Here is a 26,758-nt window from a genome sequence, read left to right on the forward strand (position 1 = left end):
ATAAGCCCAAATATCTTCCTCAAAACAACCACCATACCTACATATCATGGCATTTCCATAGGCGTTCCAAGATATATTGCCATACAACATCCATCTTCATTATGTTACTTGATGACATGCTTCATTGTTATTTTGCGTACTGCTACACTGGCAGGAGCATTCAGTTTTATACATCAGAGATATTTCAGTTTGAGTTATGAATACTAAAAGTGTGATGATTCATTGTAAAATAGAGTGTTGACCCTATCCGTGAGGTTATATATATATAAAAGAAAAGGCCCAAAGAGAACAAAAAAAGAGGGCCGAAGAGAGATATATAATAAAGAGAGAGGGGCAGCATTACTATCATTTCTTCCACACTTGTGCTTATTTTGCACCAACACTTTAGTTTGGAGAGAGTTTTCATTTTATGACTTGCATATCTATGTGGGGAACCTTACATTATAGAACTTGGCTTGTATATACCAATGATGAGCCTCCTCAAAAGTGCTCTAGGTCTTCGTGAGCAAGCAAGTTAGATGCACCCCCTCTAGTTCCATTGGAGAGCTTTCATACATTTATAGCTCTACGTGCATCCGTTTTGTGGCAATCACTACTCCTTGCATAGCTTCGATTATAAGACTTCCTCTTGTCTAATGATCACTTTCAGTTATGTGAGACTTTCTTCCATTTACCTTTCAAACCCCCCATAATGTTGTCTTAGCCATAACACCTGGTGCCAGGACCAATACAGAACGCTTGCTTGATGATTTTCCGATGTGCATATTGTTGTCACTGGAGTTGATCCTAACAGGAGTTGTTGTGAGAGTTTGATGCTTAGGATGATTATATTGTTGTTCTTGAATCTTAAATCATCTTTAATATACTTTGCATAGTTGATTGTCTTCTATAATTGATTCATTGAAAAGTTTTACTTTGTTCTTCATGATGGTCTATACATTACTCTATTTGATATCAACTATAAACCACAGCCTTTATTCATTTGATCCTAGTTTACATGCTTTAAATTATGATAATCAAGTTTATGTTGGTAGCATGCACCTCAGAAATTATTTGTTTTTATCGTTTTACCTACTCGAGGATGAGTAGGAACTAAGCTTGGGGATGCTTGATACGTCTCAAACGTATCTATAATTTCTGATGTTCCATGTTGTTTTCATGCCCTATGCTACATGTTTCCTATACACTTTATGTCACTTTTATGGATTTTCTGGGGCTAACCTATTGACAAGATGCCACAGAGCCAATTCTTGTTTTCTGCTGTTTTTGGTTTCAGAAAAGTTGTTCTGGAAATATTGTTGGAATTGGCCGAAACAAAATCCAAGAGTCTTAGAAAGTTTTCACGTAAACGGATTCCGGAGGAGCCCCACTATAACATCCCAAAATTTGCTAACAAAGGGTTGTTGTGTTGTGCTCATGTCATTCATGCATGAAACAAATTGGAACCAATTTAAATTTTGAATTTAAATGGAAATTGTGAAATTTCCACAAATACTACTTAATGTGGTTTTCAAAATTTGAACTGAAATTTTTTTCCTTTTCACTAAAACAAAACACGGTGAGGTTCGAAATTTTATAAGGTTTCCAAATATCATTTTTGCAAATTTTTCTGATTGCAAAAAGGCCCTCAAAGACCTTGTTTCTGTCCTGTTTTTAAAGAGAAAAGGACTATTCTTCAATTCCAGGAACTCTAGGGGGATTTTCGAAAATTGGCTTTCTTTTCTTCTTCCTCTTGACAGAAGGCAGCACAGAGCTGCGTGGCTGCTGTTGCCGCCTCCTGCTCGTCCCTCCTGCGAGGATAAGGCACCGAGGTCGCCGTGTCCTCCTTCTCCTCCTCCCTCTTGGCCGCTTGTCGCCCTCTCTCTCGCTCTCTGTATCCCACACGCAGGGAAACCTCAAGACCCGAAACCCTAGCCCCGGCCATCTCCTTCACGTCGTCGTCTCCGGCAGCCCCGCAGTGAACGGAGGCCACCTATGGCTCCGTCTTGGCCTCCTCGTGCTCCTACCCTAAGCCCCGTGAGCAGGGATGGCCGAAATCGGCCGCGTCGTCGTCATCTTCTCCACCCCTGGTAGACGACCACCGGCGAAATTCTCCGCCTCCGGTCTTCCCTCGCCTCCCCGAGACAGCCACGAGCTCCATGGTGAGCGGCGACACCTCAAGGTGCTCTCTCTCTCTCTCTCTCTCTCTCTCTCTCTCTCTCTCTTGTTTTTGGCGTCCAAATTCGTGGTCGACACCGAGGTGGGTCGGCCGCCACCACAGATGCTCGCCGGCAGCGAAGCTCCGACGACAATTTGGTACTTCCCACCACTCGTTCGAGTCGCCTTGATGCGCTGCTCCCCCTCGTAACCACCAATCCTCTAATTCGTGGAAATTCTCGCGATTTTGATCGTTGTTGTGAGATCAAAAGTGAAATTCTCGCGATTTTGATCGTTGCCATTTAAATTCTCACGGGACCCAGATGCCAGCCCATTTTCTTTTTAGGAAATAATTACATAATTATGAAATATCTGACAGGTGGGCCCTCTGTTTAATTATAGAAAAATGATTAATAATTAGAAAATTAATATCTTTAATTCTGTTAACCAGAAAAATATAATCAAAATATAGAAATGTTCAGAAAAATACAATCTAGCTGTTTATGTCATTTTCAAACATGTTTGACAAACTTCAATTTTGGGCATTATTTGAATTATTTAAATCATCTAATAATGGAGAAAATAAGTTTTAATTCAATAAAATTAGAAAATTGCAAGTTTTATACCAAAATGCTCAAAATGATAAATGCAACCTAGTTATGATGTTTTCAAACCCATTTGAGCAATTAAAATTAGACTCGCCTTCAGAATTGCCCTAAGTACCCCTCCGGGGTCTATTTTGGGATAATTTCAGTAAAATGCATAATTGCCATACGAACCCTATCTGCATTTTAGGGCTTTATTTCGGTGCATTAACTTGCTCATGCATACATATTGTGCATTGCAGCTATTAACTACTTCCTCCGTTCCTAAATGTAAGTCTTTTTAGAGATTCCACTCAAATTACATACGGGTGTATATAGACATATTTTAAAGTGTAGATTCACTCATTTTGTTCCGTATGTAGTCTGTAGTGGAATCTCTAGAAAGACTTATATTTAGGAACGGAGGTAGTACTATTGAAAAAAAGAACAGAGAAAGAGACCCGAACTGGCAGAGCTGACGAAGCGGTTGGGAGGCGGAGGACCCGGGCACCCGGCGTGTTGTGCCCGTGCGGTGCAGCAGCGGCAGGTTGGAGCAGGCGTGCTCCTGGTGTCAACGCAGTGATAGAAGACGTGGCCTGATCGGCTCGATCGGTGTGTGCCGTGCGCGGGTGTGCAGGCCCGTGCGCGTGCGGCTGATCCACCGGTGATCAGATCTAGGCGAGGTAGGAGCCATGAGATGCTCCTAGCTCGTATGTCCAACTCCTGCACCGCGCGGACGACCGCGTCTAGATCGGCGGAGTCCCCGTCTCCTCCCCGAATTGAGCATCATGGTCGAGACCAGATCGGCGGAGTCCCCGTCTCCTCCCCGAATTGAGCATCGTGGTCGAGACCAGATCGGCGGAGTCCCCGTCTCCTCCCCGAATTGAGCATCGTGGTCGAGGCCAGATCGGCGGAGTCCCTGTCTCCTCCCTGAATGTGTCGCTTCCCAATCTCCTACAACTGTCCAGGGACTATGCGCTTGGATGGTGGGAGAGGCTATTGGATGGAGGCGGTCGCTGGGGACGGCGAGCTGCGGTGGTTCGCCGAGCGGTAGCTAGGTTGCACGGGGGCAGAGTGTCGAACCAGAACGGCCACGCTCCAGGATTTGGGCAAGGGACTGTGGGTTAATTGCTAACTTTTCTAGTGGCCAAAATACAAAAAACGACCACCAGAGTCGACGTACTCGTATAGTAGACATAAAATATATATTTATAACTTTCAGAAAATAATGGAGTAAATATGAACATAGAAAATGATGTATCATATAAAGCATGCAAAATCGCAACGTGAAATTCTTTTTATTATGGACTACACAAAATGATGAAATCTGAACATTTGAAAATATGCACTGTTCATTACATATATTGAGGTCTACACATTTTTCATTTTTGCGTAGCTCAAAATAAAAAGTATTTCAAATTGAAATTTTACATGTTTATGGAAGATAACAGTGAGAACAACCATGATTTTCTTCAGAAATTTTTATTTTTTTTAAATGGACTTTTTTTTTATTTTTAACTAAAGAAATCATTGAAGCTCGAGAGCATAAAATCTCCTCTCCAAAACAATGAGAAATTTTGCATATAGTATAGGCTTTTGCTACTCTTTTCTTATAAAAGAAAGTATTAATATCAATAAGATGCCAATTGCGACCAGACTATGCATCAACATGTTGTTAAGAGCTAATCAAAGTGTAAAAAATATACCACCAAAACACCCCCAAAAAAAAGAGACACCACCAAGTGATCCACGGCTCGCAACAGCTAGCTAGTCGTGGGCAACACCCTGACAACAAAAGATGTTCTCTAAAGGCGACGCCTCTAGCAAAAAAGATAATACACAATATATGTCGTCACCCAATCTAATCAGATAGCCAAATTATAAGTTGTTTACGGGCAATCCAACAATATGACAAGGTTGTAACGGCACATGATTTCTCTCAGTTTTCTTAAGACATTGAGAAATTTTCGGAAAGATAATTGCACTTGTAAGTTGCCCCCTTCGCCCGGCAGCACTATACTACCATCAATTTGTTGGAGATTCGAGCTAGTATTATTTAGAAAGGCCCCCGCCTTTGTCCAGCTCCGATTTTAAGTCCATTTCGGTTTCGCAGACACCCCTGACCTTTTCTCGTGTTAACATGTCATTGTTTCTTTTTCTCCCCTCACCACTTTGACATTTTTTTTCACATACTTGATTTCCATATTATTCTAAATAATTTTTGGAACTGCTAATTTTGATATGAATCGTATGGTATCAAGTTTAACATGATTTTATACATGTTTCAATATAGAATCATTACATAATTGAGGCACCAAATAATTTCTACACCAATATCAAATATTCTTGACACAATATTCATATTTTTTGAAGATTTTTTTAATAAAGTTGACAGAGTATTCACCCAAGATACTACTCAATATTAATATCACAAGAGTCACGGAACATTATGCTGGTCTACACTGTACAATTTATTTATTTTTTGCCCTATGTTGTCCGCCAAAATCACTATGCAGATAACGGGGCATGCCCATACATGCAAGGATCATGATAACGACTCACCAGGCAGCGGATTCGATATAGTCGTAGAAGAGATCTGAACTATCATAGATCCTCACAACTAGACCTAGTTGTAAGGATGTCGCTAAGTCTTCCCTTGTCAAGGATCACATGTGTAATCCCTCTTATTGTGTGCACTCGTACACTCGTGTCAACCCGTCAGCGCTCCGTCATTCAGGACTCGGCACCGACAAAGAGAGACAACCTTCCGGCATTGCTAATTGCTAGTGATACGTCTCAAACGTATCTATAATTTCTGATGCTCCATGTTGTTTTCATGCCACATGCTACATAATCCTATACACTTTATGCCATTTTTATGGATTTTCTGTGACTAACCTATTGACAAGATGACACAGAGCCAGTTCCCATTTTTTGTTTCAGAAAAGTTGTTCTGGAAATATTCTCGGAATTGGACGAAACAAATTCCCAGTCTTAGAAAGTCGTCATGTACACGGAGTCTGGAGGAGACCCGGAGGGGGGCCTCAGGGGCCCACACCATAGGGCGGCGCCCCCTGGCCGTGCCAGCTGGTGGTGTGGGCCCCCAGGCCACCCACCAACATTGCCATTTTGCCTATTTAAGCTCCTCCACGGGTTAACCCTAAACACTCGAGCCTTTTCCACCAAAAAGTTCTGTACCCGCCGTCATCGTCAACTCTAGTTCGGGAGGGTTCTAGAGCTCTCCCCGGAACCTTTCCGGGAGGGGGAATCATCACCGGAGGGCTCTTCATCACCATGCCTGCCTCCAGAGTGATATGTGAGTAGTTCATCCCTGGACTACGGGTCCATAGCAGTAGCTAGACAGTTGTTCTCTCCTCTTTATGCCTCAAGCTTAGATCTTGTGAGCTGCCTAACATGATCATGATCATCTTAATGTAATGCTACATGTTGTGTTTGCTGGGATCCGATGAATATTGAATGCTATGTCCAATGATTATCAATCTATCATGTTCTTTCATGTGTATGTTATTTATGATCTTGCATGCTATCCGTTACTAGTAGATGCTCTGGCCAGGTAGATACTTGTAACTCCAAGAGGGAGTATTTATGCTCGATAGTGGGTTCATGCCTCCCTTTCACTCACGCCCGAGTGACAGAAACGTAACGGGCGGGGGATGTGTTGTTGCCATTAGGGGAAAAACAACAATGGTTTGTCTAAGAATAATTTTATTGTTTACATTACACACTTTGCTTAATGCAATTATTTGTTGCTTACAACTTAATATGCAAGGTTTGATCGGATGACACTCCGAGGGTGGATTATTAGTCATAGATGCAGTTGGATAACGGGGTATGCATCTTGTTGTAATTCTTGCATGAATCACATAGTAATCATCATGTCATGCATATGCACTACGGTGTAGCCTTTATATCTGTCAATTTCCCAGCTGTAATTTGTTTACCCAGCATGTTATCTATCTGTTTTGGAGAGACACCTCTAGTGAACTGTGGACCCCGGTCCATTTCTTTACACTGATAATACAACCACTTCAACCATTGTTTTCCTACCGCAATTAAAGTTTTCTTCACTGCCATCATTGTTCTCTTTCATTACTGCAAACAAGTGCTATTTTCCACACTATACGTCTAATCTTTTGTTTCAGCAAAACCGGTGAGATTGACAACCTCACTGCTTCGTTGGGGTAAAGTAATTTGATTGTGTCGTGTAGATTCCATGTTGCTGATGAACCGGTAGTGCGCCCTGCCAACATTAGCTGAAAACAACCTTCGGACGTGATTTCTTTCTCCTACTAGTCGATTAAACCTTGGTTTCTTTCTGAGGGAAACTTGCTACTGTGCTCTTCATATCTTCCTCTTGGGGTCTCCCAACGAACATGTGTTACACGCCATCAAGCTTTTTTCTGGCGCCGTTGCCGGGGAGGAAGAGGATTTCTGCAAGGGGAGTCTCTCACCTCCAATCATTTTTACTTTGTTATTGTTTTGCTTTTTATTTGCTTTATCATGCTTTCTATCAATGGTTGATTTCTTTGAAACTAGATCTTATTGGAAAGGTGTGTTCACGGAAGAACAACAAAAATATTATAAGGAACACCGCTTATCACAAAAAGGGAAATACTTATGGGAACAAATTAATGAATTGTACATCATTGCTAGAAACTTGTGTTCTACTTATAATGTTATCTATTGCTTTGATAAACCTTGTTGCTGCAGGAGGTATAAACACCTCCCTTTTTAATGTGAGTATAATGATAATGTTACCATATCTTCTTATGTTAAGGGAAATTATGACTTTTATGATGTGGAACAAATTGATGAATTTATTTCTTGGAAGGGTGCATTCGAAATTGCCTATTTGCTTGAAAGTATTGATGATGCACCTTATAAATACGAGATTTGTGCTATACTTGAATATTTCTTTGATAATTACAAGGATTGTAATTGCTACATAATTAAATATCTTAATAGATGCTCTCACCCGAAGGAGGAGACTAATGCCTTGCAGGAGCCTATGAAAGAAGAAATTGCTGAATCTGGAAGCTCATGGATGAAAAAGAGGAGGAGAGTGATGATCAAGAGGAGGAAGAATGGAGTAGTTACCCATGTCTACCTCCCAATGAGAGTAACTCTTTAACTCATACCTTATTTGATTTCCCTCCATGCTTACCAAAGGAGGATGAGTGTTATATTGATAATTGTGATGATCCTATTGATTCTTTTGAAATATCCCTTTTTGATGAAATTGAAACTTGATATACTTGTGACCTTGATACTACTATGAATGAAACTTGTGAGAATGATATTGCTACACTTATTTATGATAATCCATGCTACTTTGATAAATCCTATGATAATCCTCTATTTATTCCAACTATTGATATGCATGATAATGAGGAAGTTTGTTTAGAAAATTTATATGAGAATGCTCTGGATGATGGTCCTATGTTACTTGATGTTATAAATTATAATGATATTGAAAAAGGATTGCTATAATGTGTTCTGTACATTTTAAGAGTGACCAATCATCTTGTTTTGCTATTGCTAAAAGTGAGAAAGAAGAGGTCTTTATTTTTAATTTTGATCCCACTATTTTTGATCTTGATATGAATTGTGTGCTTTTAGAGCATGACAAACATGCTTTATATGATAATTATTTTGTTTAGTTTGTTCATGATGTTACTGAAAATTATTACGAGAGAGGAAAATATGGTTGCAGGAATTTTCATGTTACTGAAACACCTCTCTTTTTTTGAAAGTTTTGAAGTTCCTCTAGTTCTACCTTCCCATGGTTTCTAGTTTGAGCTTTTTTAATTTATTTCTTTACAAGATTCCTATGCATAGGAAGTGGTTTAGACTTCAATTTGTTTTATACTTGCTTCTTGATGCTCTCTTTTGCTTAATTCATATTTCTTATGTGAGCATCTTCTTGCTTTCTGGGCCTAGCTAAAAGGCGCTAAAGAAAATCACTTCTTGGGAGATAACCCATGGTTTTATTTTTGCAATGTCTGCTTTCTTTGAGTCAAGGTGTTGTTTACTTCTGTAGCAACTTCTTTGTATCTTTATTTTCTCGCATTTTTTTGTGCCAAGTAAAGTCTCCAGTGAAAGTCAAGGTTAGATTTGGATTTCTGCGCAGGAAACATATTTCTCTTGTCCACCGTTAAATTCGTGTAAATTCACAAAAAAGATCAAAATGACCTGCAAATTATTGTGCTTAATCAGCTATTTCTGAAACATTTTATAGCTTTGCGTTTTTCATTTGAGCAACGTATATGCCAGAAAAAATTCGTGTTTACAGACTTTTCAGGTTTTGATAGATTCTGCCTTTTTACTTGCATTCTCTCTTTTACTATGTCGAGTGGATTTCTTTGCTCCACAAAACATCAATGGCTATAGCTAATGTCTAAAAAGTATTAATAATGCTTGTGTCCAAGGAGAACGTGTGAATTTTTGATTGTGCACTAACCCTCTAATGAGAATTACTTTGAGTTTGGTGTGAAGTAAGTTTTCAAGGGTCAAGAGAACAGGGTGATATAATGTGATCAAGAAGAGTGAAAAGCCAAAGATTGGGGATGCCCCAGTGGTTCATCCCAGGAACTTCCAAGAAGACTCAAGCATCTAAGCTTGGGGATGCCCAAGGCATCCCCTTCTTCATCAGCAACTTATCAGGTCACTTCTAGTGAAACTATATTTTTATTCGGTCACATCATATGCACTTTACTTGGAGCGTCTGTTTGTTTTTTGTTTTGTTTTCTTTTGTTTTCCTTGCTGCAATAAATATAGTTGGAACCCATCATTCTTGTATGGGAGAGAGACATGCTCCGCTTTTTCATATGAATACTCGTTTTCTTTAATGCTCGTATTCTTAGTTTTTCTTCTAGCTGCTGCAAATCCTTTTAGCTCTTGTTTTTCATGCATCTCTTATTTAGAGTTGTTAGTTCTAGTAGAGTAGTGTTAGTGCTCTCTTGTTTCATTGATATATTAGTTAAGAGAGTTTGTGTTCAGATATACATTGAATGGTGTTTGATGGAAATAGAAAATGCTACATGTGTTAGATGGTATGTTGGAAAAGACTTGCATACTCTTGTAGATCATTAAACTGTTTCACTTGAATGTTTGCTATTATTTTGAGATGTTAATATGCTTAATGGTAAATCTGGTGGTTTAGTAAAGTAAAAAGAATGAATGGTTGGTCTAAAAGCTTGAAACTGTGCCACAATCGAATAAACCAGTTGATAGTATAATGGTATATGACTTCCTTTGCTAATAACAATCGTAATGCCTTTTTGTTACGCGCTACGGTCGGGTAGCCAACAGTGACTTGTCACTGCCACGGACCCTCATGGAGCGATTTTCATTATGCCTTGTATGATCATATTTCTAGTTGTAATCTTTTAACTTGTGAGTTCCAAGTTGCAGTTTCCTGGCACTTCCATCATCCATATTTGCTAGCCTCTTCGGTATTGCGCATTACCCATTCTCACATTGAGAGTAGGTGCAAACTTCGCCAGTGCATCCAAACCCCGTGGGAGGACTTTGTTCTCCTACACATAAGCCCAAATATCTTCCTCAAAACAACCACCATACCTACCTATCATGGCATTTCCATAGGCGTTCCGAGATATATTGCCATAGAACATCCATCTCCATTATGTTACTTGATGACATGCTTCATTGTTATTTTGCATACTGCTACACTGGCAGGAGCATTCAGTTTTATACATCAGAGATATTTCAGTTTGAGTTATGAGTACTAAAAGTGTGATGATTCATTGTAAAATAGAGTGTTGCCCCTATCCGTGAGGTTATATATATAAAAAAGAAAAGGCCCAAAGAGAACAAAAAAAGAGGGCCGAAGAGAGATATATAATAAAGAGAGAGGGGCAGCATTACTATCATTTCTTCCACACTTGTGCTTATTTTGCACCAACACTTTAGTTTGGAGAGAGTTTTCATTTTATGACTTGCATATCTATGTGGGGAACCTTACATTATAGAACTTGGCTTGTATATACCAATGATGAGCCTCCTCAAAAGTGCTCTAGGTCTTCGTGAGCAAGCAATTTGGATGCACCCCCACTAGTTCCATTGGAGAGCTTCCATACATTTATAGCTCTATGTGCATCCGTTTTGTGGCAATCACTACTCCTTGCATAGCTTCGATTATAAGACTTCCTCTTGTCTAATGATCACTTTCAGTTATGTGAGACTTTCTTCCATTTACCTTTCAAACCCCCCATAATGTTGTCTTAGCCATAACACCTGGTGCCAGGACCAATACAGAACGCTTGCTTGATGATTTTCCGATGTGCATATTGTTGTCACTGGAGTTGATCCTAACAGGAGTTGTTGTGAGAGTTTGATGCTTAGGATGATTATATTGTTGTTCTTGAATCTTAAATCATCTTTAATATACTTTGCATAGTTGATTGTCTTCTATAATTGATTCATTGAAAAGTTTTACTTTGTTCTTCATGATGGTCTATACATTACTCTATTTGATATCAACTATAAACCACAGCCTTTATTCATTTGATCCTAGTTTACATGCTTTAAATTATGATAATCAAGTTTATGTTGGTAGCATGCACCTCAGAAATTATTTGTTTTTATCGTTTTACCTACTCGAGGATGAGTAGGAACTAAGCTTGGGGATGCTTGATACGTCTCAAACGTATCTATAATTTCTGATGTTCCATGTTGTTTTCATGCCCTATGCTACATGTTTCCTATACACTTTATGTCACTTTTATGGATTTTCTGGGACTAACCTATTGACAAGATGCCACAGAGCCAATTCTTGTTTTCTACTGTTTTTGGTTTCAGAAAAGTTGTTCTGGAAATATTCTTGGAATTGGCCGAAACAAAATCCAAGAGTCTTAGAAAGTTTTCACATAAACGGATTCCGGAGGAGCCCCACTGTAACATCCCAAAATTTGCTAGCAAAGGGTTGTTGTGTTGTGCTCATGTCATTCATGCATGAAACAAATTGGAACCAATTTAAATTTTGAATTTAAATGGAAATTGTGAAATTTCCACAAATACTACTTAATGTGGTTTTCAAAATTTGAACTGGAAAATATTTCCTTTTCACCAAAACAAAACATGGTGAGGTTCGAAATTTTATAAGGTTTCCAAATATCATTTTTGCAAATTTTTCTGATTGCAAAAAGGCCCTCAAAGACCTTGTTTCTGTCCTGTTTTTAAAGAGAAAAGGACTATTCTTCAATTCCAGGAACTCTAGGGGGATTTTCTAAAATTGGCTTTCTTTTCTTCTTCCTCTTGACAGAAGGCAGCACAGAGCTGCGTGGCTGCTGTTGCCGCCTCCTGCTCGTCCCTCCCGCGAGGATAAGGCGCCGAGGTCATCGTGTCCTCCTTCTCCTCCTCCCTCTTGGCCGCTCGTCGCCCTCTCTCTCGCTCTCTGTGTCCCACACGCAGGGAAACCTCAAGACCCGAAACCCTAGTCCCGGCCATCTCCTTCACGCCGTCGTCTCTGGCAGCCCCGCAGTGAACGGAGGCCACCTATGGTTCCGTCTTGGCCTCCTCGTGCTCCTACCCTAAGCCCCGTGAGCAGGGATGGACGAAATCGGCCACGTCGTCGTCATCTTCTCCACCCCTGGTAGACGACCACCGGCGAAATTCTCCGCCTCCGGTCTTCCCTCGCCTCCCCGAGACAGCCACGAGCTCCATGGTGAGCGGCGACACCTCAAGGTGCTCTCCCTCTTGTTTTCGGCGTCCAAATTCGTGGTCGACGCCGAGGTGGGTCGGCCGCCACCACAGATGCTCGCCGGCAGCGAAGCTCCGACGATAATTTGGTACTTCCCACCACTCGCTCGAGTCGCCTTGATGCGCTGCTCCCCCTCGTAACCACCAATCCTCTCAATTCGTGGAAATTCTCGCGATTTTGATCGTTGTTGTGAGATCAAAAGTGAAATTCTCGCGATTTTGATCGTTGCCATTTAAATTCTCGCGGGACCCAGATGTCAGCCCATTTTCTTTTTAGGAAATAATTACATAATTATGAAATATCTGACAGGTGGGCCCTCTGTTTAATTATAGAAAAATGATTAATAATTAGAAAATTAATATCTTTAATTCTGTTAACCAGAAAAATATAATCAAAATATAGAAATTTTCAGAAAAATACAATCTAGCTGTTTATGTCATTTTTAAACATGTTTGACAAACTTCAATTTTGGGCATTATTTGAATTATTTAAATCATCTAATAATGGAGAAAATAAGTTTTAATTCAATAAAATTAGAAAATTGCAAGTTTTATACCAAAATGCTCAAAATGATAAATGCAACCTAGTTATGATGTTTTCAAACCCATTTAAGCAATTAAAATTAGACTCGCCTTCAGAATTGCCCGAAGTACCCCTCCGGGGTCTATTTTGGGATAATTTCAGTAAAATGCATAATTGCCATACGAACCCTATCTTCATGTTTAGGGCTTTATTTCGGTGCATTAACTTGCTCATGCATACATATTGTGCATTGCAGCTATTCACTACTTCCTCCGTTCCTAAATGTAAGTCTTTTTAGAGATTCCACTCAAATTACATACGGGTGTATATAGACATATTTTAAAGTGTAGATTCACTCATTTTGTTCCGTATGTAGTCTGTAGTGGAATCTCTAGAAAGACTTATATTTAGGAACGGAGGTAGTACTATTGAAAAAAAGAACAGAGAAAGAGACCCGAACTGGCAGAGCTGACGAAGCGGTTGGGAGGCGGAGGACCCGGGCACCCGGCGTGTTGTGCCCGTGCGGTGCAGCAGCGGCAGGTTGGAGCAGGCGTGCTCCTGGTGTCAACGCAGTGATAGAAGACGTGGCCTGATCGGCTCGATCGGTGTGTGCCGTGCGCGGGTGTGCAGGCCCGTGCGCGTGCGGCTGATCCACCGGTGATCAGATCTAGGCGAGGTAGGAGCCATGAGATGCTCCTAGCTCGTATGTCCAACTCCTGCACCGCGCGGACGACCGCGTCTAGATCGGCGGAGTCCCCGTCTCCTCCCCGAATTGAGCATCGTGGTCGAGACCAGATCGGCGGAGTCCCCGTCTCCTCCCCGAATTGAGCATCGTGGTCGAGACCAGATCGGCGGAGTCCCCGTCTCCTCCCCGAATTGAGCATCGTGGTCGAGACCAGATCGGCGGAGTCCCTGTCTCCTCCCTGAATGTGTCGCTTCCCAATCTCCTACAACTGTCCAGGGACTATGCGCTTGGATGGTGGGAGAGGCTATTGGATGGAGGCGGGTCGCTGGGGACGGCGAGCTGCGGTGGTTCGCCGAGCGGTAGCTAGGTTGCACGGGGGCAGAGTGTCGAACCAGAACGGCCACGCTCCAGGATTTGGGCAAGGGACTGTGGGTTAATTGCTAACTTTTCTAGTGGCCAAAATACAAAAAACGACCACCAGAGTCGACGTACTCGTATAGTAGACATAAAATATATATTTATAACTTTCAGAAAATAATGGAGTAAATATGAACATAGAAAATGATGTATCATATAAAGCATGCAAAATCGCAACGTGAAATTCTTTTTATTATGGACTACACAAAATGATGAAATCTGAACATTTGAAAATATGCACTGTTCATTACATATATTGAGGTCTACACATTTTTCATTTTTGCGTAGCTCAAAATAAAAAGTATTTCAAATTGAAATTTTACATGTTTATGGAAGATAACAGTGAGAACAACCATGATTTTCTTCAGAAATTTTTATTTTTTTTAAATGGACTTTTTTTTTATTTTTAACTAAAGAAATCATTGAAGCTCGAGAGCATAAAATCTCCTCTCCAAAACAATGAGAAATTTTGCATATAGTATAGGCTTTTGCTACTCTTTTCTCATAAAAGAAAATATTAATATCAATAAGATGCCAATTGCGACCAGACTATGCATCAACATGTTGTTAAGAGCTAATCAAAGTGTAAAAAATATACCACCAAAACACCCCCCAAAAAAAAGAGACACCACCAAGTGATCCACGGCTCGCAACAGCTAGCTAGTCGTGGGCAACACCCTGACAACAAAAGATGTTCTCTAAAGGCGACGCCTCTAGCAAAAAAGATAATACACAATATATGTCGTCACCCAATCTAATCAGATAGCCAAATTATAAGTTGTTTACGGGCAATCCAACAATATGACAAGGTTGTAACGGCACATGATTTCTCTCAGTTTTCTTAAGACATTGAGAAATTTTCGGAAAGATAATTGCACTTGTAAGTTGCCCCCTTCGCCCGGCAGCACTATACTACCATCAATTTGTTGGAGATTCGAGCTAGTATTATTTAGAAAGGCCCCCGCCTTTGTCCAGCTCCGATTTTAAGTCCATTTCGGTTTCGCAGACACCCCTGACCTTTTCTCGTGTTAACATGTCATTGTTTCTTTTTCTCCCCTCACCACTTTGACATTTTTTTTCACATACTTGATTTCCATATTATTCTAAATAATTTTTGGAACTGCTAATTTTGATATGAATCGTATGGTATCAAGTTTAACATGATTTTATACATGTTTCAATATAGAATCATTACATAATTGAGGCACCAAATAATTTCTACACCAATATCAAATATTCTTGACACAATATTCATATTTTTTGAAGATTTTTTTAATAAAGTTGACAGAGTATTCACCCAAGATACTACTCAATATTAATATCACAAGAGTCACGGAACATTATGCTGGTCTACACTGTACAATTTATTTATTTTTTGCCCTATGTTGTCCGCCAAAATCACTATGCAGATAACGGGGCATGCCCATACATGCAAGGATCATGATAACGACTCACCAGGCAGCGGATTCGATATAGTCGTAGAAGAGATCTGAACTATCATAGATCCTCACAACTAGACCTAGTTGTAAGGATGTCGCTAAGTCTTCCCTTGTCAAGGATCACATGTGTAATCCCTCTTATTGTGTGCACTCGTACACTCGTGTCAACCCGTCAGCGCTCCGTCGTTCAGGACTCGGCACCGACAAAGAGAGACAACCTTCCGGCATTGCTAATTGCTAGTGATACGTCTCAAACGTATCTATAATTTCTGATGCTCCATGTTGTTTTCATGCCACATGCTACATAATCCTATACACTTTATGCCATTTTTATGGATTTTCTGTGACTAACCTATTGACAAGATGACACAGAGCCAGTTCCCATTTTTTGTTTCAAAAAAGTTGTTCTGGAAATATTCTCGGAATTGGACGAAACAAATTCCCAGTCTTAGAAAGTCGTCATGTACACGGAGTCTAGAGGAGACCCGGAGGGGGGCCTCAGGGGCCCACACCATAGGGCGGCGCCCCCTGGCCGTGCCAGCTGGTGGTGTGGGCCCCCAGGCCACCCACCAACATTGCCATTTTGCCTATTTAAGCTCCTCCACGGGTTAACCCTAAACACTCGAGCCTTTTCCACCAAAAAGTTCTGTACCCGCCGTCATCGTCAACTCTAGTTCGGGAGGGTTCTAGAGCTCTCCCCGGAACCTTTCCGGGAGGGGGAATCATCACCGGAGGGCTCTTCATCACCATGCCTGCCTCCAGAGTGATATGTGAGTAGTTCATCCCTGGACTACGGGTCCATAGCAGTAGCTAGACAGTTGTTCTCTCCTCTTTATGCCTCAAGCTTAGATCTTGTGAGCTGCCTAACATGATCATGATCATCTTAATGTAATGCTACATGTTGTGTTTGCTGGGATCCGATGAATATTGAATGCTATGTCCAATGATTATCAATCTATCATGTTCTTTCATGTGTATGTTATTTATGATCTTGCATGCTATCCGTTACTAGTAGATGCTCTGGCCAGGTAGATACTTGTAACTCCAAGAGGGAGTATTTATGCTCGATAGTGGGTTCATGCCTCCCTTTCACTCACGCCCGAGTGACAGAAACGTAACGGGTGGGGGATGTGTTGTTGCCATTAGGGGAAAAACAACAATGGTTTGTCTAAGGATAATTTTATTGTTTACATTACACACTTTGCTTAATGCAATTATTTGTTGCTTACAACTTAATATGCAAGGTTTGATCGGATGACACTCCGAGGGTGGATTATAAGTCATAGATGCAGTTGGATAACGGGGTATGCATCTTGTTGTAATTCTTGCATGAATCACATAGTAATCATCATGTCATGCATATGCACTACGGTGTAGCCTTTATATCTGTCAATTTCCCAGCTGTAATTTGTTTACCCAGCATGTTATCTATCTGTTTTGGAGAGACACCTCTAGTGAACTGTGGACCCCGGTCCATTTCTTTACACTGATAATACAACCACTTCAACCATTGTTTTCCTACCGCAATTAAAGTTTTCTTCACTGCCATCATTGTTCTCTTTCATTACTGCAAACAAGTGCTATTTTCCACACTATACGTCTAATCTTTTGTTTCAGCAAAACCGGTGAGATTGACAACCTCACTGCTTCGTTGGGGTAAAGTAATTTGATTGTGTCGTGTAGATTCCATGTTGCTGATGAACCGGTAGTGCGCCCTGCCAACATTAGCTGAAAACAACCTTCGGACGTGATTTCTTTCTCCTACTAGTCGATTAAACCTTGGTTTCTTTCTGAGGGAAACTTGCTACTGTGCTCTTCATATCTTCCTCTTGGGGTCTCCCAACGAACATGTGTTACACGCCATCAAGCTTTTTTCTGGCGCCGTTGCCGGGGAGGAAGAGGATTTCTGCAAGGGGAGTCTCTCACCTCCAATCATTTTTACTTTGTTATTGTTTTGCTTTTTATTTGCTTTATCATGCTTTCTATCAATGGTTGATTTCTTTGAAACTAGATCTTATTGGAAAGGTGTGTTCACGGAAGAACAACAAAAATATTATAAGGAACACCGCTTATCACAAAAAGGGAAATACTTATGGGAACAAATTAATGAATTGTACATCATTGCTAGAAACTTGTGTTCTACTTATAATGTTATCTATTGCTTTGATAAACCTTGTTGCTGCAGGAGGTATAAACACCTCCCTTTTTAATGTGAGTATAATGATAATGTTACCATATCTTCTTATGTTAAGGGAAATTATGACTTTTATGATGTGGAACAAATTGATGAATTTATTTCTTGGAAGGGTGCATTCGAAATTGCCTATTTGCTTGAAAGTATTGATGATGCACCTTATAAATACGAGATTTGTGCTATACTTGAATATTTCTTTGATAATTACAAGGATTGTAATTGCTACATAATTAAATATATTAATAGATGCTCTCACCCGAAGGAGGAGACTAATGCCTTGCAGGAGCCTATGAAAGAAGAAATTGCTGAATCTGGAAGCTCATGGATGAAAAAGAGGAGGAGAGTGATGATCAAGAGGAGGAAGAATGGAGTAGTTACCCATGTCTACCTCCCAATGAGAGTAACTCTTTAACTCATACCTTATTTGATTTCCCTCCATGCTTACCAAAGGAGGATGAGTGTTATATTGATAATTGTGATGATCCTATTGATTCTTTTGAAATATCCCTTTTTGATGAAATTGAAACTTGATATACTTGTGACCTTGATACTACTATGAATGAAACTTGTGAGAATGATATTGCTACACTTATTTATGATAATCCATGCTACTTTGATAAATCCTATGATAATCCTCTATTTATTCCAACTATTGATATGCATGATAATGAGGAAGTTTGTTTAGAAAATTTATATGAGAATGCTCTGGATGATGGTCCTATGTTACTTGATGTTATAAATTATAATGATATTGAAAAAGGATTGCTATAATGTGTTCTGTACATTTTAAGAGTGACCAATCATCTTGTTTTGCTATTGCTAAAAGTGAGAAAGAAGAGGTCTTTATTTTTAATTTTGATCCCACTATTTTTGATCTTGATATGAATTGTGTGCTTTTAGAGCATGACAAACATGCTTTATATGATAATTATTTTGTTTAGTTTGTTCATGATGTTACTGAAAATTATTACGAGAGAGGAAAATATGGTTGCAGGAATTTTCATGTTACTGAAACACCTCTCTTTTTTTGAAAGTTTTGAAGTTCCTCTAGTTCTACCTTCCCATGGTTTCTAGTTTGAGCTTTTTTAATTTATTTCTTTACAAGATTCCTATGCATAGGAAGTGGTTTAGACTTCAATTTGTTTTATACTTGCTTCTTGATGCTCTCTTTTGCTTAATTCATATTTCTTATGTGAGCATCTTCTTGCTTTCTGGGCCTAGCTAAAAGGCGCTAAAGAAAATCACTTCTTGGGAGATAACCCATGGTTTTATTTTTGCAATGTCTGCTTTCTTTGAGTCAAGGTGTTGTTTACTTCTGTAGCAACTTCTTTGTATCTTTATTTTCTCGCATTTTTTTGTGCCAAGTAAAGTCTCCAGTGAAAGTCAAGGTTAGATTTGGATTTCTGCGCAGGAAACATATTTCTCTTGTCCACCGTTAAATTCGTGTAAATTCACAAAAAAGATCAAAATGACCTGCAAATTATTGTGCTTAATCAGCTATTTCTGAAACATTTTATAGCTTTGCGTTTTTCATTTGAGCAACGTATATGCCAGAAAAAATTCGTGTTTACAGACTTTTCAGGTTTTGATAGATTCTGCCTTTTTACTTGCATTCTCTCTTTTACTATGTCGAGTGGATTTCTTTGCTCCACAAAACATCAATGGCTATAGCTAATGTCTAAAAAGTATTAATAATGCTTGTGTCCAAGGAGAACGTGTGAATTTTTGATTGTGCACTAACCCTCTAATGAGAATTACTTTGAGTTTGGTGTGAAGTAAGTTTTCAAGGGTCAAGAGAACAGGGTGATATAATGTGATCAAGAAGAGTGAAAAGCCAAAGATTGGGGATGCCCCAGTGGTTCATCCCAGGAACTTCCAAGAAGACTCAAGCATCTAAGCTTGGGGATGCCCAAGGCATCCCCTTCTTCATCAGCAACTTATCAGGTCACTTCTAGTGAAACTATATTTTTATTCGGTCACATCATATGCACTTTACTTGGAGCGTCTGTTTGTTTTTTGTTTTGTTTTCTTTTGTTTTCCTTGCTGCAATAAATATAGTTGGAACCCATCATTCTTGTATGGGAGAGAGACATGCTCCGCTTTTTCATATGAATACTCGTTTTCTTTAATGCTCGTATTCTTAGTTTTTCTTCTAGCTGCTGCAAATCCTTTTAGCTCTTGTTTTTCATGCATCTCTTATTTAGAGTTGTTAGTTCTAGTAGAGTAGTGTTAGTGCTCTCTTGTTTCATTGATATATTAGTTAAGAGAGTTTGTGTTCAGATATACATTGAATGGTGTTTGATGGAAATAGAAAATGCTACATGTGTTAGATGGTATGTTGGAAAAGACTTGCATACTCTTGTAGATCATTAAACTGTTTCACTTGAATGTTTGCTATTATTTTGAGATGTTAATATGCTTAATGGTAAATCTGGTGGTTTAGTAAAGTAAAAAGAATGAATGGTTGGTCTAAAAGCTTGAAACTGTGCCACAATCGAATAAACCAGTTGATAGTATAATGGTATATGACTTCCTTTGCTAATAACAATCGTAATGCCTTTTTGTTACGCGCTACGGTCGGGTAGCCAACAGTGACTTGTCACTGCCACGGACCCTCATGGAGCGATTTTCATTATGCCTTGTATGATCATATTTCTAGTTGTAATCTTTTAACTTGTGAGTTCTAAGTTGCAGTTTCCTGGCACTTCCATCATCCATATTTGCTAGCCTCTTCGGTATTGCGCATTACCCATTCTCACATTGAGAGTAGGTGCAAACTTCGCCAGTGCATCCAAACCCCGTGGGAGGACTTTGTTCTCCTACACATAAGCCCAAATATCTTCCTCAAAACAACCACCATACCTACCTATCATGGCATTTCCATAGGCGTTCCGAGATATATTGCCATAGAACATCCATCTCCATTATGTTACTTGATGACATGCTTCATTGTTATTTTGCATACTGCTACACTGGCAGGAGCATTCAGTTTTATACATCAGAGATATTTCAGTTTGAGTTATGAGTACTAAAAGTGTGATGATTCATTGTAAAATAGAGTGTTGCCCCTATCCGTGAGGTTATATATATAAAAAAGAAAAGGCCCAAAGAGAACAAAAAAAGAGGGCCGAAGAGAGATATATAATAAAGAGAGAGGGGCAGCATTACTATCATTTCTTCCACACTTGTGCTTATTTTGCACCAACACTTTAGTTTGGAGAGAGTTTTCATTTTATGACTTGCATATCTATGTGGGGAACCTTACATTATAGAACTTGGCTTGTATATACCAATGATGAGCCTCCTCAAAAGTGCTCTAGGTCTTCGTGAGCAAGCAATTTGGATGCACCCCCACTAGTTCCATTGGAGAGCTTCCATACATTTATAGCTCTATGTGCATCCGTTTTGTGGCAATCACTACTCCTTGCATAGCTTCGATTATAAGACTTCCTCTTGTCTAATGATCACTTTCAGTTATGTGAGACTTTCTTCCATTTACCTTTCAAACCCCCCATAATGTTGTCTTAGCCATAACACCTGGTGCCAGGACCAATACAGAACGCTTGCTTGATGATTTTCCGATGTGCATATTGTTGTCACTGGAGTTGATCCTAACAGGAGTTGTTGTGAGAGTTTGATGCTTAGGATGATTATATTGTTGTTCTTGAATCTTAAATCATCTTTAATATACTTTGCATAGTTGATTGTCTTCTATAATTGATTCATTGAAAAGTTTTACTTTGTTCTTCATGATGGTCTATACATTACTCTATTTGATATCAACTATAAACCACAGCCTTTATTCATTTGATCCTAGTTTACATGCTTTAAATTATGATAATCAAGTTTATGTTGGTAGCATGCACCTCAGAAATTATTTGTTTTTATCGTTTTACCTACTCGAGGATGAGTAGGAACTAAGCTTGGGGATGCTTGATACGTCTCAAACGTATCTATAATTTCTGATGTTCCATGTTGTTTTCATGCCCTATGCTACATGTTTCCTATACACTTTATGTCACTTTTATGGATTTTCTGGGACTAACCTATTGACAAGATGCCACAGAGCCAATTCTTGTTTTCTACTGTTTTTGGTTTCAGAAAAGTTGTTCTGGAAATATTCTTGGAATTGGCCGAAACAAAATCCAAGAGTCTTAGAAAGTTTTCACATAAACGGATTCCGGAGGAGCCCCACTGTAACATCCCAAAATTTGCTAGCAAAGGGTTGTTGTGTTGTGCTCATGTCATTCATGCATGAAACAAATTGGAACCAACTTAAATTTTGAATTTAAATGGAAATTGTGAAATTTCCACAAATACTACTTAATGTGGTTTTCAAAATTTGAACTGGAAAATATTTCCTTTTCACCAAAACAAAACATGGTGAGGTTCGAAATTTTATAAGGTTTCCAAATATCATTTTTGCAAATTTTTCTGATTGCAAAAAGGCCCTCAAAGACCTTGTTTCTGTCCTGTTTTTAAAGAGAAAAGGACTATTCTTCAATTCCAGGAACTCTAGGGGGATTTTCTAAAATTGGCTTTCTTTTCTTCTTCCTCTTGACAGAAGGCAGCACAGAGCTGCGTGGCTGCTGTTGCCGCCTCCTGCTCGTCCCTCCCGCGAGGATAAGGCGCCGAGGTCATCGTGTCCTCCTTCTCCTCCTCCCTCTTGGCCGCTCGTCGCCCTCTCTCTCGCTCTCTGTGTCCCACACGCAGGGAAACCTCAAGACCCGAAACCCTAGTCCCGGCCATCTCCTTCACGCCGTCGTCTCTGGCAGCCCCGCAGTGAACGGAGGCCACCTATGGTTCCGTCTTGGCCTCCTCGTGCTCCTACCCTAAGCCCCGTGAGCAGGGATGGACGAAATCGGCCGCGTCGTCGTCATCTTCTCCACCCCTGGTAGACGACCACCGGCGAAATTCTCCGCCTCCGGTCTTCCCTCGCCTCCCCGAGACAGCCACGAGCTCCATGGTGAGCGGCGACACCTCAAGGTGCTCTCCCTCTTGTTTTCGGCGTCCAAATTCGTGGTCGACGCCGAGGTGGGTCGGCCGCCACCACAGATGCTCGCCGGCAGCGAAGCTCCGACGATAATTTGGTACTTCCCACCACTCGTTCGAGTCGCCTTGATGCGCTGCTCCCCCTCGTAACCACCAATCCTCTCAATTCGTGGAAATTCTCGCGATTTTGATCGTTGTTGTGAGATCAAAAGTGAAATTCTCGCGATTTTGATCGTTGCCATTTAAATTCTCGCGGGACCCAGATGTCAGCCCATTTTCTTTTTAGGAAATAATTACATAATTATGAAATATCTGACAGGTGGGCCCTCTGTTTAATTATAGAAAAATGATTAATAATTAGAAAATTAATATCTTTAATTCTGTTAACCAGAAAAATATAATCAAAATATAGAAATTTTCAGAAAAATACAATCTAGCTGTTTATGTCATTTTCAAACATGTTTGACAAACTTCAATTTTGGGCATTATTTGAATTATTTAAATCATCTAATAATGGAGAAAATAAGTTTTAATTCAATAAAATTAGAAAATTGCAAGTTTTATACCAAAATGCTCAAAATGATAAATGCAACCTAGTTATGATGTTTTCAAACCCATTTGAGCAATTAAAATTAGACTCGCCTTCATAATTGCCCGAAGTACCCCTCCGGGGTCTATTTTGGGATAATTTCAGTAAAATGCATAATTGCCATACGAACCCTATCTTCATGTTTAGGGCTTTATTTCGGTGCATTAACTTGCTCATGCATACATATTGTGCATTGCAGCTATTCACTACTTCCTCCGTTCCTAAATGTAAGTCTTTTTAGTGATTCCACTCAAATTACATACGGGTGTATATAGACATATTTTAAAGTGTAGATTCACTCATTTTGTTCCGTATGTAGTCTGTAGTGGAATCTCTAGAAAGACTTATATTTAGGAACGGAGGTAGTACTATTGAAAAAAAGAACAGAGAAAGAGACCCGAACTGGCAGAGCTGACGAAGCGGTTGGGAGGCGGAGGACCCGGGCACCCGGCGTGTTGTGCCCGTGCGGTGCAGCAGCGGCAGGTTGGAGCAGGCGTGCTCCTGGTGTCAACGCAGTGATAGAAGACGTGGCCTGATCGGCTCGATCAGTGTGTGCCGTGCGCGGGTGTGCAGGCCCGTGCGTGTGCGGCTGATCCACCGGTGATCAGATCTAGGCGAGGTAGGAGCCAGGAGATGCTCCTAGCTCGTATGTCCAGCTCCTGCACCGTGCGGACGACCGCGTCTAGATCGGCGGAGTCCCCGTCTCCTCCCCGAATTGAGGATCATGGTCGAGACCAGATCGGCGGAGTCCCCGTCTCCTCCCCGAATTGAGCATCGTGGTCGAGACCAGATCGGCGGAGTCCCCGTCTCCTCCCTGAATGTGTCGCTTCCCAATCTCCTACAACTGTCCAGGGACTATGCGCTTGGATGGTGGGAGGGGCTATTGGATGGAGGCGGGTTGCTGGGGACGGCGAGCTGCGGTGGTTCGCCGAGCGGTAGCTAGGTTGCACGGGGGCAGAGTGTCGAACCAGAACGACCACGCTCCAGGATTTGGGCAAGGGACTGTGGGTTAATTGCTAACTTTTCTAGGGGCCAAAATACAAAAAACGACCACCAGAGTCGACGTACCCGTATAGTAGACATAAAATATATATTTATAACTTTCAGAAAATAATGGAGTAAATATGAACATAGAAAATGATGTATCATATAAAGCATGCAAAATCGCAACGTGAAATTCTTTTTATTATGGACTACACAAAATGATGAAATCTGAACATTTGAAAATATGCACTGTTCATTACATATATTGAGGTTTACACATTTTTCATTTTTGCGTAGCTCAAAATAAAAAGTATTTCAAATTGAAATTTTACATGTTTATGGAAGATAACAGTGAGAACAACCATGATTTTCTTCAGAAATTTTTAATTTTTTTAAATGGACTTTTTTTTATTTTTAACTAAAGAAATCATTAATGCTCGAGAGCATAAAATCTCCTCTCCAAAACAATGAGAAATTTTGCATATAGTATAGGCTTTTGCTACTCTTTTCTTATAAAAGAAAATATTAATATCAATAAGATGCCAATTGCGATCAGACTATGCATCAACATGTTGTTAAGAGCTAATCAAAGCGTGAAAAAGATACCACCAAAACACCCCCCCCCCCCCCCCCCCAAAAAAAAGAGACACCACCAAGTGATCGACGGCTCGCAACAGCTAGCTAATCGTGGGCAACACCCTGACAAAAAAAGATGTTCTCTAAAGGCGACGCCTCTAGCAAAAAAGATAATACACAATATATGTCGTCACCCAATCTAATCAGATAGCCAAATTATAAGTTGTTTACGGGCAATCCAACAATATGACAAGGTTGTAACGGCACATGATTTCTCTCAGTTTTCTTAAGACATTGAGAAATTTTCGGAAAGATAATTGCACTTGTAAGTTGCCCCCTTCGCCCGGCAGCACTATACTACCGTCAATTTGTTGGAGATTCGAGCTAGTATTATTTAGAAGGGCCCCCGCCTTTGTCCAGCTCCGATTTTAAGTCCATTTCGGTTTCGCAGACACCCCTGACCTTTTCTCGTGTTAACATGTCATTGTTTCTTTTTCTCCCCTCACCACTTTGACATTTTTTTTCACATACTTGATTTCCATATTATTCTAAATAATTTTTGGAACTGCTAATTTTGATATGAATCGTATGGTATCAAGTTTAACATGATTTTATACATGTTTCAATATAGAATCATTACATAATTGAGGCACCAAATAATTTCTACACCAATATCAAATATTCTTGACACAATATTCATATTTTTTGAAGATTTTTTTAATAAAGTTGACAGAGTATTCACCCAAGATACTACTCAATATTAATATCACAAGAGTCACGGAACATTATGCTGGTCTACACTGTAGAATTTATTTATTTATTGCCCTATGTTGTCCGCCAAAATCACTATGCAGATAACGGGGCATGCCCATACATGCGAGGATCATGATAACGACTCACCAGGCAGCGGATTCGATATAGTCGTAGAAGAGATCTGAACAATCATAGATCCTCACAACTAGACCTAGTTGTAAGGATGTCGCTAAGTCTTCCCTTGTCAAGGATCACATGTGTAATCCCTCTTATTGTGTGCACTCGTACACTCGTGTCAACCCGTCAGTGCTCCGTCGTTCAGGACTCGGCACCGACAAAGAGAGACAACCTTCCGGCATTGCTAATTGCTAGTGATATGTCTCAAACGTATCTATAATTTCTGATGCTCCATGTTGTTTTCATTGCTAATTGTGCAGGCGTGCCGCTGCCGCTTCCGGCTCCTCCATTGCGTCATCCCCCAGCCACGGTCGCGACAGATCGCCGTGGCACTGACGCAGCGCGCGCGGAGGCCTCCAAGCTCAAGACTCTGCGCGAGTACCCCAGAGCATGCGGCTTATGTTTCAAGTGCGGTGAGAAGTGGGGGCACGACCATGTGTACCCCACCTCAGTGCAGTTGCACGTTGTAGAGGAACTGCTGGACATGTTTGGCATTGACAGCTTCGTCGACACCCAAGTGAGTTCGGACGAAGGGTTGCAAGAGACTGCTATGGCCATTTCCGTTTCTGCTGTCACAGGAGGAGTGTCAGCTAGGGCGTTTCAGCTTCGAGCATGGCTTCAGGGACACGAGGTGCTCATGTTGGTCGATTCAGGCAACTCCAACTCTTTCATCAACGAGAGTTTGGGAAGTAAGCTTTCAGGGACTCAGCCAATGGCCAAGCCCAGCCGGGTGCGCGTGGCAGACGGAGGGGAATTGCTTTGCAAGGAAATCGCTCCGCAATGTGTTTGGTATGCTCAGGGTCATGAGTTCTACACGGACCTGAAGGTTCTGGCTCTGGGCACATATGACGTCATTTTGGGCATGGATTGGTTAGAAGAGCACAGCCCGATGCAGGTGGACTAGCGCGCATGTGTCATTGAGATCCCAAATCCAGCAGGTCTGCTATGTCTCGTGGGGCACGACGCAA

General features: G+C 40.6%; 2 pseudogenes; both read left to right on the forward strand.

Moving 5' to 3' along the window:
* The first annotated feature begins 2,026 nt into the window (after positions 1-2,026).
* On the forward strand, positions 2,027-12,087 carry LOC147962820 (uncharacterized; annotated as a pseudogene).
* A 224-nt stretch (positions 12,088-12,311) lies between these two features.
* LOC147962821 (uncharacterized) lies at positions 12,312-22,346 on the forward strand (annotated as a pseudogene).
* Positions 22,347-26,758: the final 4,412 nt, after the last annotated feature.

This window comes from Triticum urartu, chromosome 7A (genome assembly GCF_056163025.1).
Source record: "Triticum urartu cultivar PI428250 chromosome 7A, HENAU_Tu73, whole genome shotgun sequence".
In the NCBI taxonomy this organism is placed as follows: Eukaryota; Viridiplantae; Streptophyta; class Magnoliopsida; order Poales; family Poaceae; genus Triticum; species Triticum urartu.